Genomic DNA, 12128 nt, shown 5'->3' with positions numbered 1-12128 from the left:
TGTTAGAATGTAAGGACCTCACAGCAATGACTGGGCCTTGAGCTGGGAGGGAGGGCATTGAGGTGAGAGAAAAGCAGCCCGTTAAATCCTGGAGGACTGTGAGGCCAAGGCCAGAGAAGCATTTTTAGACTGCCATCTTCAAAATATGCCCCCCACCCCGAGCAAACTCCCCTACATCTTCAAAACATCCCCCCTCCCCAAGCAAACTCCCCCAAGGAGGCTCCTGAGCAAGCCCCAGAACAAAGGAAAGAGCTGGCTTTTTAGAATCTTTTAGGGTTGGCAGCAAGTTTCACATCACATGATTTCCTTCAACACACTGCTCCTCTGCTTCTGCCTTTCCCTGCCTCTGTTTGCCTGTTTGTGTGTCTTGTCTTTGTCTCTCTGTCTCATCCCACCCTCTCCCTGTGTGCATGCATGTATGTATGTGTGCACGTGTATGTTTGTGTGTGTACCTCCTTTCTCCTCTTTCTAGGTCACTGCCCTCCTTTTTTGCTTGAATTTCTTTCCCCATTAATACTTTATATCAACAGCCATTTTGTTTTGAAATGTTTGTTGTGCATATTTATTATATACAGTACTGTGTAAAACAGGGTATTTCCATATAAGTGTGTCCTGTAAGTCACCGCCCACATTCCTCCATCTGCCTTCTCTTTTCTCCTTTTCCTCCAGTTGGTTTTCTTTGTTTCCTAACATGTTTCTGGTCTACTATTCTATAAACACATGATTTGATGTGCATTCTGCCCGTCTTTTCTTTCTGCCTGCTCTCCCTCAAGTCTCTACAGAGACTTGATTCTCTACAGAGCACAGTGCCATACCTCAGGAGCGACCGCAGTAACTGCCTTCATCGCCACTTCCTGCATGTGCACCCATATGGCCCACATAAGAAATAGAGTATCAGAATAACCAAATAGCCTACACACACACACACACACACACACACACACACACACACACACTGTTCAAACTTCCAAGTCACAAACTCACTCTAGACAGACTTCTTTTTCTTTTGCTCTGCTCTCCCCAGATTAGCTCAGCCATGACCCGTGAAACCACTCCGAGCAGGGCAGCTGGGGAACTCATCAAGATCTCATCTCTGTCCCTTGGAGAAAATCAGACCGCATGTAAGAAGGCCAGAGGGCCAGGCTGGGCTAAGGATACACAGCGGCAGGGTCTCCCAAGGAGGCAGGAGGTGATAATGCTACCTCAATTTTTTATTCTTTTGTAAATTGCCTTTTGGATCTGTCAGAGGAGCTACTGAGATGTGAGCCCTGTCTTCCCAGTGGCTCACAATAGAAGGGAAGGGGCCATAATCACCCCCAGGTTAAAGGAGGTAGGAGCCAACAGGAGCGGATAAGCAGAAATGCACCTCTGTGCTTAGCGGTCTCACTGGATGCTACGCACAGTTACAGTACATGCACATGGCCCGAGCTGGGCTGTGGGTTGCACAGCACCATCACAGCGCCCTCCTTGTTCCTGCTCCTGAGTGACAAAAGTCTCCAAGTCCAGATTTCTGGAAAATAAGGCAGCAAATAGTGCTGACAACAGCCAGGACGACGGAGCGGAAGCCAGCGCACACAAACCATAAACTGTAGACCCAAAGACAGTGAAGTGTGGGTCTCTGCAAAAGTGGACAGGGTTTGCTGGGTGCTGTGCAGAGCATGGGGGTGAAGGTGATAGTGAAGCAGGCCTAGATGTCACCCTCTTCACACTGAATCACCTGATGCAGGTACACTGGGAGTCTTCAAGTTTCCATATCCTCATTTAGAACATACAGGGAGAGAATGTTCATTTCGTGTAGTTGTCAGGAATCTGAAGTGAAGTGTCACTAATGAAGGCACTCGATGTCCTATAGGACCTGAGTGTTTGTCCCTACCCCACCCCTCAATCACCCTTCTGCACACGCTGCCTTCCTTCAACTTCGACTATAGCGCATTTGGGGAAGTAGGGTGGATCCTCGTGCCAAGATATCAGTGAGGATTAAAGAGATGATATGAGCATAGAACTTGGTACTAGAGACTAAATAAATATGTGTTCTGAACAAACTTGGCCAAGTTCGCTGCAGAAATATGACCAAGGTCTTTTTTTTTTTTAATTTAAACTTTTTTTCATACAATATATTCTGATCGTGTATTTCTTCTCCCTGACTTCTCTCAGATCTTTCCCACCTCATATGACCACCATCAAACTGTGTGTCTTTTCTCCCATTCAACAGAGAGAGAGAGAGAGAGAATGCTGAAGACACCTAGAAACATATCCGCCATTGTGTGGTGGGTGACATTACATGAGCAATTATGTGGGAGATAGATGGGAAAGAGAAACAGAATGGTGTGTGCCCTATGATGAGAGGAGGAACTGGAGACTGTGAAAACTGGAAAGGGTGTTGAGGATCAGCCTGATGTGAGTGGCCTGTCCTGCCACGGTGGGGTCCTGGCCCATGCTGCCACAGATAGCCATGTCTGGGTCCATGGCCCTGAACACAGGCGTCTGTGTTGATGTCTGTGGCCTATGTTACCCCCAAAAGCCATGCAGACGTCCTTGGTTTGGGCTGCCTGCTGGGGTCATCTTGATGCACTTCAGAGAGCTCACACCATCAGGGTGTGAGGATGAGGGAGCAAGCCCTGCCCCTCACTGGCTACAGCACTTGGGAGAATGGGCTCTGTATTTCTGGGCAGCATACTAGAGCTGATGTCTGTTCTGATGTTGTGAGCTCAGGAGAGCCGGTCCTGCCCCTTGCCAGCTGTCACAAGCAGGAGAGCTGGCCCCACCCCTTGTCTGGGCAAAATGGCAAGGGCACAGGAGAACTGACCAATTCAGTTTCCACCCAGGTCCTGATCCAGGGTTCTGAGTTGGCCACCCCAACATTCACGTGAAGGGGCTGGTCCTGCAGCTCCAATCCTACAGGATCTCCATAACACAGGGCAACAACAGGATATCTGGGGGGAGTCCCAGTGAGGTCAGTATTGATGATGTAGCGGAAACCAGAGACCTCAAATCAGACCAATAACACATTGAAATGAGCATTTCCAAGTAAAGCTGTTTGAGCAAAAGGGCACACTGTGTGACACACTGTGTCACACCACAGCTTTCCAGGGCAAACATGTAAAAGTAAATTTTATTTATTTTTGTTGTTGTTTATTTTTTTGTTTGTTTTCTTTTGTGGGGAGGTTGCCAGGGCAGAGGGTGAATATGGAGAGATGGGGAGATGAGTGAGACTGGGGTCCATGATGAGACATTCACACAGAACCAATAAAAAGTTTTTAAAACTCACAAAAATAAAAATCAAAACAAACATGTCAATAAGAGAAAAGAAATGCCAAAACAAAACAAACTTACCCAAAACCCTGGGAGCATGGTTTGTGTTGACCACGTAGTCCTAGCCATGAGGCCTGACTTGGAGTGTGGCTGATGTACCTAGTGAAACTGCATTGGAGACAACTGATTCTTCCTTCGCCAAAGGCTATCACCTGCAGACAGCATCATGGTTTGAGGTGAGAGCCCATGATCACCCCCTGACCCCCAAGTTCTGAGACTCTATCTGGTTTGTGCCTGTGCAGCCCTGTGCACGCTGCCCCAGTCTCTGTGAATCCCTGTGTGCAGCAGTCCTGCTGTGTCTGGAAGACACTGTTTCCTCGGAGATGTCCATCACCTCTGGCTCTTACAATTTTTCTGCCTCCTCTTCCATATAGATCACTGAGCCTTGAGTTGTTTTTTTTAATTAACATATTTATTTATTGTTTATGTGTGCGTGCACGCACACATTTGTGCACATAGGTGTGCCCATGCATACGTGCCATGGTGGACACATGTGGAGGTCAGAGGACAACTTGTGGGAGTCAGTTCTGTCCTTCTACCGTGTGGGTCCAGGGGTTGCACCCATGGTGGCTGGTGGTTGTACCCTGAGACACATTGCTGGCCCACTATAAGGATTTTGAAGTTCACTGCATGCTCGAGCTCTCCTGGGATAAAGTGTGTTCTCCATTACCTCTCATCTGACACGTGACTGCACAATATCCATACCTCTCAAAGTCCTGACCCATACAGCCTGTCACAATCCTACTGTCCCTCCAAGTACTTTCCATGAAGAATGCATTGGTTACCTTTCACACTGCTGTGACAAAGTTCTGACAAGGAGAAACCTGAGGAAGGTGGTGGTGTGTGTGGGAGAGCTGTCTCAGTTTAAGAAGAGAGAGAGTTCATAAGGGCAGGGCAGACAGTTGGAACATGGTGGCTGATCACGTCCCATACACAAGCAGCAAGCAAGGAAACAGATAAAGAAGTAGGGCTGGGTTCGAATCTCAGAATCTGCTGTGATCCACTCCTCAGGTGAGGGTGCTCCCATGAGAGTGCTCCACCCAAAAGCTCTGCAGTTTTCCAAACTCCACCACCATCACCTAGGAATGAGGCACCCAAACACATGCCCCTGCAGGAGCATTTCACAGCCAAACCACAGCAGTGTTTTATAAGAGGGGAATATTCAGGGATAAAGAAATGAAATTATGTCAGAAAAAAAGACCCATCCTAACAATTGACAGTGGAGTAAAACAATATAAAAGTCATATACAGCAAACGGGCTAAGGCTTTGCAACCACTCAATGTATTTCAAGAATAATGTTAAGGGACAGCAGAACACTGCAGCAAACCTTTTACCTCAAACAAACCACAGATTCTTTCAGCAGCCCCTACCTGCCAACCAGCAGAAGAGACATGGACTGCCATGAGTAGACTGTGCCTGAAGAGTCACCGTGAACTCTTCTGGAGTTGTGAAGGAGGAATGAGCAGACTTACCAGGGTGTTCCTGGCCTCCACTGTGAAAATGGCTGTGGTCTAAAACATGCCTTGGACAATGGTAGGGTGAGCCCTGGCTCAGGCATTTGACACAATCCAAGATTCTCAAGGCATCTTCTATTCGTCCCAATCCTACCACCTCAGGCCCCAGAAGTGCAACCAAGCAAAGTCCACAAACTCTCAGTTTATAGTTGAGAGAGAGGAGATAATTCTGGAATACAGTGGGAAGGAGAGACAGCAAAGCTCAGGTGTGTGGATGGAGAGGAAGTGAAGTTCTGGCCAAAATGTTCATGATGTACACGGGTAAAGGAGGGGCCAGGAAGGCAGTGGTGCAAAGCTACCACCGCAGAAGCAAGAATAAAGTGAAGAACCCGGCCACTGGATGTAGACACCCTCCTTTCTCCAGATACTTTCTCCTCATCCCCAATCCCTCAGCTCTGGGGAGTGTCTTCTGAGAGACCCATGGGACTTCTCAGTCTCCGTTGAGTCTTCTTACCACTCTCTCAGGCAGGATTCAATATTTCCCCCTTCATATCTTTTATTCGACACTCACACAAAGTTTGAACTTATCTGTGGACACACTTGCTTTGTCTCCATATCTGGCTGAGCTACATGGAGGGAGGGATTTGTGGGTCCCTCCCCCTATTGTAACTCTCTCCCGTCACTCCTGTTCTCAGCACACAGCATGTGCTCCATACATGACTGATGCCTGAACAAACAAGCAGACACATGGAGAGAACAGGGTCTAAAGATGATCACCATGCTCTGCTCTGGCTTTGAATCTGAAACGAGCTTTCTCTGGAGTCACCATTGCTGTCCCTGTAAAGGGTAATAACCACAGCTTTGGATGAATGCATTCCCTGGGCACAGGGACAGCAATGGTAGACTTATCTCAAACACACAGAGAAGTTATGGGGAATGTCCCTCACTCAGCTTGCAGACTTGAAGCAACTGGATCTAGAAACTAAAGCATTTCTGTGACTCTCAGAGAGGACAGATGGCTCTCTCTCTCAAGGGAGTACTCAACTCAGACTCAACAACCCCATAATATATATATTAATAATTATATATATTTAAATAATTATATATATATTTAAATAATTATATATATATATATATATATATATATATAATTGATCTCTGGGAGTCTGGGGAGATGGCTTAGTTGTTAAAGTGCTTGCTCTGAAATCACAAGGACCTGAGCTCAGTCCCCTGAACTCACATTAAAAAAATGTAGACATGGAAGTGTGTACTTGTGATCTCGGTGATCCACCTATCTCCCCTGACGCTGAGGTAACTGCTGATAACTCATTTGAGTGCTTCGAGTGCTTGTCATGTTTAGAAAGGTGGAGCATAACCGTCAGATACAGAGACACCATTGGATATGGAGATACCCTCAGCCAGGGGACACTGACAGATACCAAGACAGCATCAGCTAGGAGACACCATTGGATATGGCACATGAAGCAGTCAAATCATCTTGTCTAAAGTCATCATAAATGCATCCTGATATGGCCAGGGTGAGAACAACTAAAGCCACACAGCTCCTAAGGGCAGAGAGGCAAATTTGGAACACCAGACCCCTGTACACAAATCACAGAGTCCACTCCCATAAGCAGAATGGGGTGGGCCAAGCACTTAATAGCTCTCTTGATACATGGGGCTATGAGAGAGGTATAAGGCTGCTCTGCCTAACACGGGCTATTTTCCATTAAACTTTTCCTTCACAAGTAAGAAGACGCTACCATTCTGAAATAATGATAAAAATACAGTATAGTATATACATGAACTAGAAACACAGTCATTTATCAATCATTATCATTATCAAGCATTATGCACTGCACATAATTATATGTGCTTGACTTCTCCGTGACTAGATTCTCTGTATGTCTGTTTATACTGTCACCGCAAACAAGCGAGCAGTTCATTGTGCTGCATGCTACCTAGCTCCAGCATTATGGGATATGAGTTGCTCTGCACACTCGTTATCACTGTGCACTGCTACTACCTCATGGAAGGTCCAAGGTGGACCAACTTCCTCCCACCCTTTTCCTGCCTTCCACTTCAGAAGCTCAGCAGGCATTTCCCTCCTCCTGGTTGTTCCTCACAGTGAGCAGTACTAGATGTACTCAATTATATAGCCCATGTTTTGCTTCTTCTCAGCTTGATCCAGGCTCTCTTTAATTCCTCCAAAATTGTTAGATACCCTTAAGCAGTCTTTTCTGTAGTCTCCTCACCAGGCAAGCCCAGCATGTGGCTCTAAACCCAAAGCCCACTCATGTCAGCTTAGATTCATGGTCCTTCTTCCATTTCTACACCCAGAAATCTTCTCAATGCTTAGTCTGCTTCTTGCACTGGGGTGGTAGTTATTCAATTCAACTATATCTTAGTCAACTGGGGGTGGGGGATTAAAACCCCAAATACTAGGCTTTCTATGTTTATGACGTCAAATCTCTGGGCATGAGAGCAAAGAGGTATGGGTAATTGAATCTACCTCATCCCAAACCCAGTGACATGGATCAAGGAAAGCAGAATCTATGTATTACACAAGGGCAGACTTTGTGTTGTTAGACTGTAATAACTGCCCCTCCAGCACCTTGGAGTCAGAGAGCCAATATGTGGTGTTAATCCATGGCTGTAGGCTACTGGAAGTGTGGGTTGCAAAACTGCAGTCTCATCTGGTGTTTGCTAGTAACACAGAAATGGCCTTGGCTGCATCTTGAGACGCCCCGATGGGGTGTGTGCCTAAGTTTGAGGTGCTTTTCTCTAGCCAAGATTCGCATTAAAAGACAAAACCTTTGAGGTTAGCAGTTTACTTATGAAAGCCATAGACAAAGCATCTTTTCTCTCTCTAATGTCTTTATATCGAGTGAACATTGCTCATCTACAGAAGATTCTTCAAATGCAGACATGCTTAGGAGAGGGGGCAAGATGGGTGACATAGTAGGCTTTCATGGAACAGATATCCAAAACCCAGTTTAATCCAGTTTCACAGCTGTGTAAATGGGTAGCCCTGCATCTACTCCACTGGTGCTGGTAATAATACTACAGGTCTTTGTAACTGCCGTTGGTCTCAGAGAGGATGGAGTCTATGCCTGTGAAATAATGTGAAGAGAAAGACTTCAGACTGTCCATAGACTCCAAAACACTGGCTGCTTATCAATCCAGCCACCACTTTGGCCCACTCCTGACATAAGACGTACTCTCTTCAGAGAACGCCATTGGTTTCCATGGAAATAGAATCCTGGCATAGTCTCTTCAGTTTATCAGAGACTACCAATGACCAGTGGCTTATAGAATGTTCAAGGAGACCTGACAGCAGGCTCACAGGACTCATCCCAACCCTGGTAAGAGCCCAAGAGAGCTGTCCACACAGGGTGCGCGGGGTAGAAGTGCTTTTCATTAATTATTTCAAAATTTCTAGTCTCTACATTTGATTTGATTTTCGTCATCAGAACATTTTACAATTTCTTACCTTCCTGCTTCTATGCCTCACCACAACATGTGGATCAACCAACCTGCGCCAACATCTTCACACAACTACCCCACCTCCACATGTGGACTCGAACAGCTCACCCCAACATGTTCACCAAATTACAGTTTTCATATTGATGCCTCATGGTCAGGACTGATTAAGGAGACCCTTGTTAAAGGAAATTTTTATCTTCCTGTAAGATGCATGTTATCTTGCCAGATAGTGACAGTTATATGTACATTTCTCCTTGTTTGATGTAATATTGTAAGACTGGGGAAAGGAATGAGTAAGAACAAAGAAAGGTATTATTATTATTTATTATTATGTTACTACTACTACTCTTACTATTATTAGTTTTCTGAGAGTTTGTCTGTGTAGCCCTGGCTGTTCTAGAACTCACTCTGTAGACAAGGCTGGCCTCAGACTCAGGAATCTGCCTCCTTCTGCCTTCCAAGGGCTGAGACTAAAGGTGTAGGCCACCATTGCTCATCAGGAAGGTTTAAAAAAAATATATATATATATAATTTATTTTGTCCTTACATGATTTATTTTCTACAAAATTATATTAGTGGAATAAAAATGATGGAACTAGTGATAAAAGGTTATTAGATTACATGATTTAAAACATTATCTCAAAAGTATTCTGAAAATTAATAACATTCATTTAAATTTGTTATGGATTTTTTTATAATAATAATTAAATGCAGTGAAGCATTTTTAAGTGAAGTAGATAGGTTTACTTTATTAAATAATATTATTACCTAGCAATAATAATTGAAAGAGCATGTGCTATCCCCATGGGACCCAAGGAACAGTTGAATATATTTAAGATTTAGGGTACAGATGAGGCACATTAAATAAAGTGATCTATTAATGATTCTGGAGTCAGCAATGTGAAAGAAGAAAGAAACCTAAAATCCACTCCCTACCTCATACCACATTCAAAAGCAGATTCAGGATGTGTTAAGGACTCAATTGCTGAGTAGGAAAGCAGTCTGTACTGTAAAATGCAGGTACATTTTTACAGAACCCTGTGGTGTTCAAAGATGCTCTTAATGATGATACCAGTGAGGGGAAAATAAAGAGAAATATTTCCATGTTTACATGTTAGCATTAAAGATTATATGTGGGTAAAGGCCCAGTTAAATAATTCAAGGATGTTTTAAACTAAGATAAATGTGGACACAAAGGCAAGTGATTGCTTATACATACAAGGTTGCTTAGAAAAAAAAAAAAGATGAACCAGGAACAGAGAGTAAAGTGACCACATAAAATGGCCAATAAACAGATCCTACAACCTTTATCAGCCAAACAAAATGGCCAATAAACAAAATCTAAAATCTTCATTACACTTACAAGTAGAGAAACAGATAAAATGATACATATTATTTAAAAGAAATCTTTTCCATTATGGTTGAGAATTTGGAAAGAAACGAAACAAAACCATACAGGGCTGGCTCGGCGCGACGGTTCAGTGGGTGAAGTGCTTGCCCTGAAAGCCTGAAAAACTGAGTTCAGACCCCAGAATCCAGGCCAAGGTAGAAGGAGAGAAACAGCCTTACAGAGTTGCCTTCTGACTTCCACACACACAAGAATAATAAACACATTTTCACAAACATGGAAGAAAGTGGAAAAGCTATTGGATGACCTTATGCCAAAATCCCACTCATAAGCCTAGAACTTCCAACCTCCAACTAAACATTCTCTCTTTTTTGGCAGTTTGCATAACTTACAAGTTCCCTGAAAATAGTGTCTTCATGAAAGTTTTACTTTTTATTAATATAGAATTATATACCATATAATTTTAAGTTATAAAATGTTTTTTTTTTACAATTATCATCTCTTTTACCACTGTTATATCTGCTCATGGTTTATCATTTATTTTTCCTGATCCACACAGACTAAAGTTTGTTTAATTTATTAGCCTATTGAAAAGACAGACTCCAAGATTTAAATACCATCATTTTCTGCTTTTTATTTCAATAGTTCCTGCTTTGTTGTTCATTAATATCTTTGTCTACTTCATGCTTGTTTGGATGTTTTTAGCCATTTAATGAGATGGAAATGTTAATTACCCCGATTGGATTCACACAGTGAATACACATATCAAATTACCACAGTGCACCCAATAAACATGTACAATAACAACGCTTTGAATAAAAATAAAATTCTTCATGCAAATGTTTAGTTTATTACTTCTTCCATCCTTAAAAATAACATTACCTAAATTTATGAATTTCCCTGTGTAAATTAATAACTATAACCTGTACATTTTTTGGGTGCACATTCATTTAATAATGACTTAGGCTTTCAGTTCTTTGACAATCATTTCTCAACAGTGCTTTATCATGTGATTTATTATATTTTAAATTTCTAGCTTCATTGCTCCATTGTCAAAGAATAACAAGATGCCTTTTTGCCTTTAAGCTTTCTTATAACTTTGGATATGAGGACCTTTCAAAGGTTTCCTTTGTTGTGTATATACATGAGTTTGTTCATGTTCACATGCATACGGAGGGGTGTGTGTGTGTGTGTGTGTGTGTGTGTGTGTGTGTGTGTGTGTTGGCGCTGAGTAGTTGGGGAGCCTCAGCAATCTGCTTGTGTTACTTCCCAAGACAGGCTCTCTCTCTAGCCAGTTTCCTCTGGTCTCCACTGTGCAGGCATTTGGATGGTAAGCAGGCTGCCACACCAGAACAGCTTTTCATGAGTACTGAAGATGCAAGCTCTGGCCCTCAGGCTAGTTTGGCAAGTGCTCTATCCACTGAGATATATCCCCAGCCTGCTAGTTTCCCTTGAATACCTGCCCTGAATGTGGGTGTGGTCCTCCACGTGTTTCATGTGTGCTACCATTCACAATGTTCCCTCTGTGGTTCTGGTTTGTCAAAGCCTCAATGGGATACATAGCCTACCAAGCACAGTATTACATTTTGTATATTTTTATTTCCCCTTTCCATTACACTTACTCTTTCTGTACTGCTTCATGTTAGGCGCATGTCTTATAAACAGTCAGTAGCTTGATTGTATTTTGAGGCTCAGTGTGAAATATCTGGCGTTTAATCCATCAGATTTACTGTAATAAGTATTAACATTTGTACCAGCTCTTGCCACATTGACTAGTATTCCTTGGATGTCCATTTCATATATTATTAAGGTGAACTCTGCATTTTGAGTACCATTATTTTATAAATTGTTGACTCTTGCGTCTAGTTTAAAGTCACACTATCAATACTGAAAACCCCCATTCTCCTACACATTAATCACACAGGTAGAGTAGGGGTGGGACCTGCACTAAGTAAGCAAACAGTCCTTTCATTATGGGATGATTCTGTTTGAGTTGAGAAGAAGCAATAACAAAGCAATGGGGAACTGTTCTGGCCCCTGATCAGGACTTAGAACACCCTCCTGGTGCAGCAGAAAAAGGCCCTAAAGTCAGAAGCACAAAAGAAGCTGGAGTCCCATATGGCACAATGTATGTAGGGTGGTGCTCAGTGACATCTCCTGCCTGCAGGGGTAAACAAGGTGGATACAGTTTCACTTCTGGTTCTGTTCGAGGTTATCTATGAAGTTCCTGATGCTGTCTTCTCAGTTGTAGAATGAATGCAGTGTCTTCCCAAGCCCATCCACTCTGAACCTTGGAAGTATCCCTACTACCAACTACTTGATCAAACTCAAAATACCCAGTTGGAGCTTGAAATTTCTACCAAGTGTAACATTTGACAAAAGAAAGAGCCGCGGTTTTGTTTGTTTTGATTCCTTTTGTTTGTTTTTTTTTATTTGTTTGTTTTTTGATTTTTAATATTTTTATTACATATTTTCCTCAATTACATTTCCAATGCTATCCCAAAAGTCCCCCATAGCGCCCCCCACT

The 12128-nt window shown here is 43.1% G+C and overlaps 1 protein-coding gene and 1 long non-coding RNA gene across 7 annotated transcripts in view; one reads left to right on the top strand and one right to left on the bottom strand.

Annotated features, from left to right (window-relative positions):
• Positions 1-12128, bottom strand: part of LOC115030650 — a 575682-nt gene that overhangs the window by 318335 nt on the left and 245219 nt on the right. The window lies entirely within an intron of this gene.
• Positions 8086-12128, top strand: part of LOC115030651 — a 56956-nt gene continuing 52913 nt past the window's right edge. Inside the window, exon 1 of the long non-coding RNA XR_003836257.1 lies at positions 8086-8132. This is a non-coding gene — a long non-coding RNA (uncharacterized LOC115030651). The remainder of the gene's footprint in view (positions 8133-12128) is intronic.

This window comes from Mus caroli, chromosome 3 (genome assembly GCF_900094665.2).
Source record: "Mus caroli chromosome 3, CAROLI_EIJ_v1.1, whole genome shotgun sequence".
In the NCBI taxonomy this organism is placed as follows: Eukaryota; Metazoa; Chordata; class Mammalia; order Rodentia; family Muridae; genus Mus; species Mus caroli.
The sequence above is the reverse complement of the archived record's forward strand: the minus strand, read 5'-3'. Positions and strand labels throughout refer to the sequence as shown.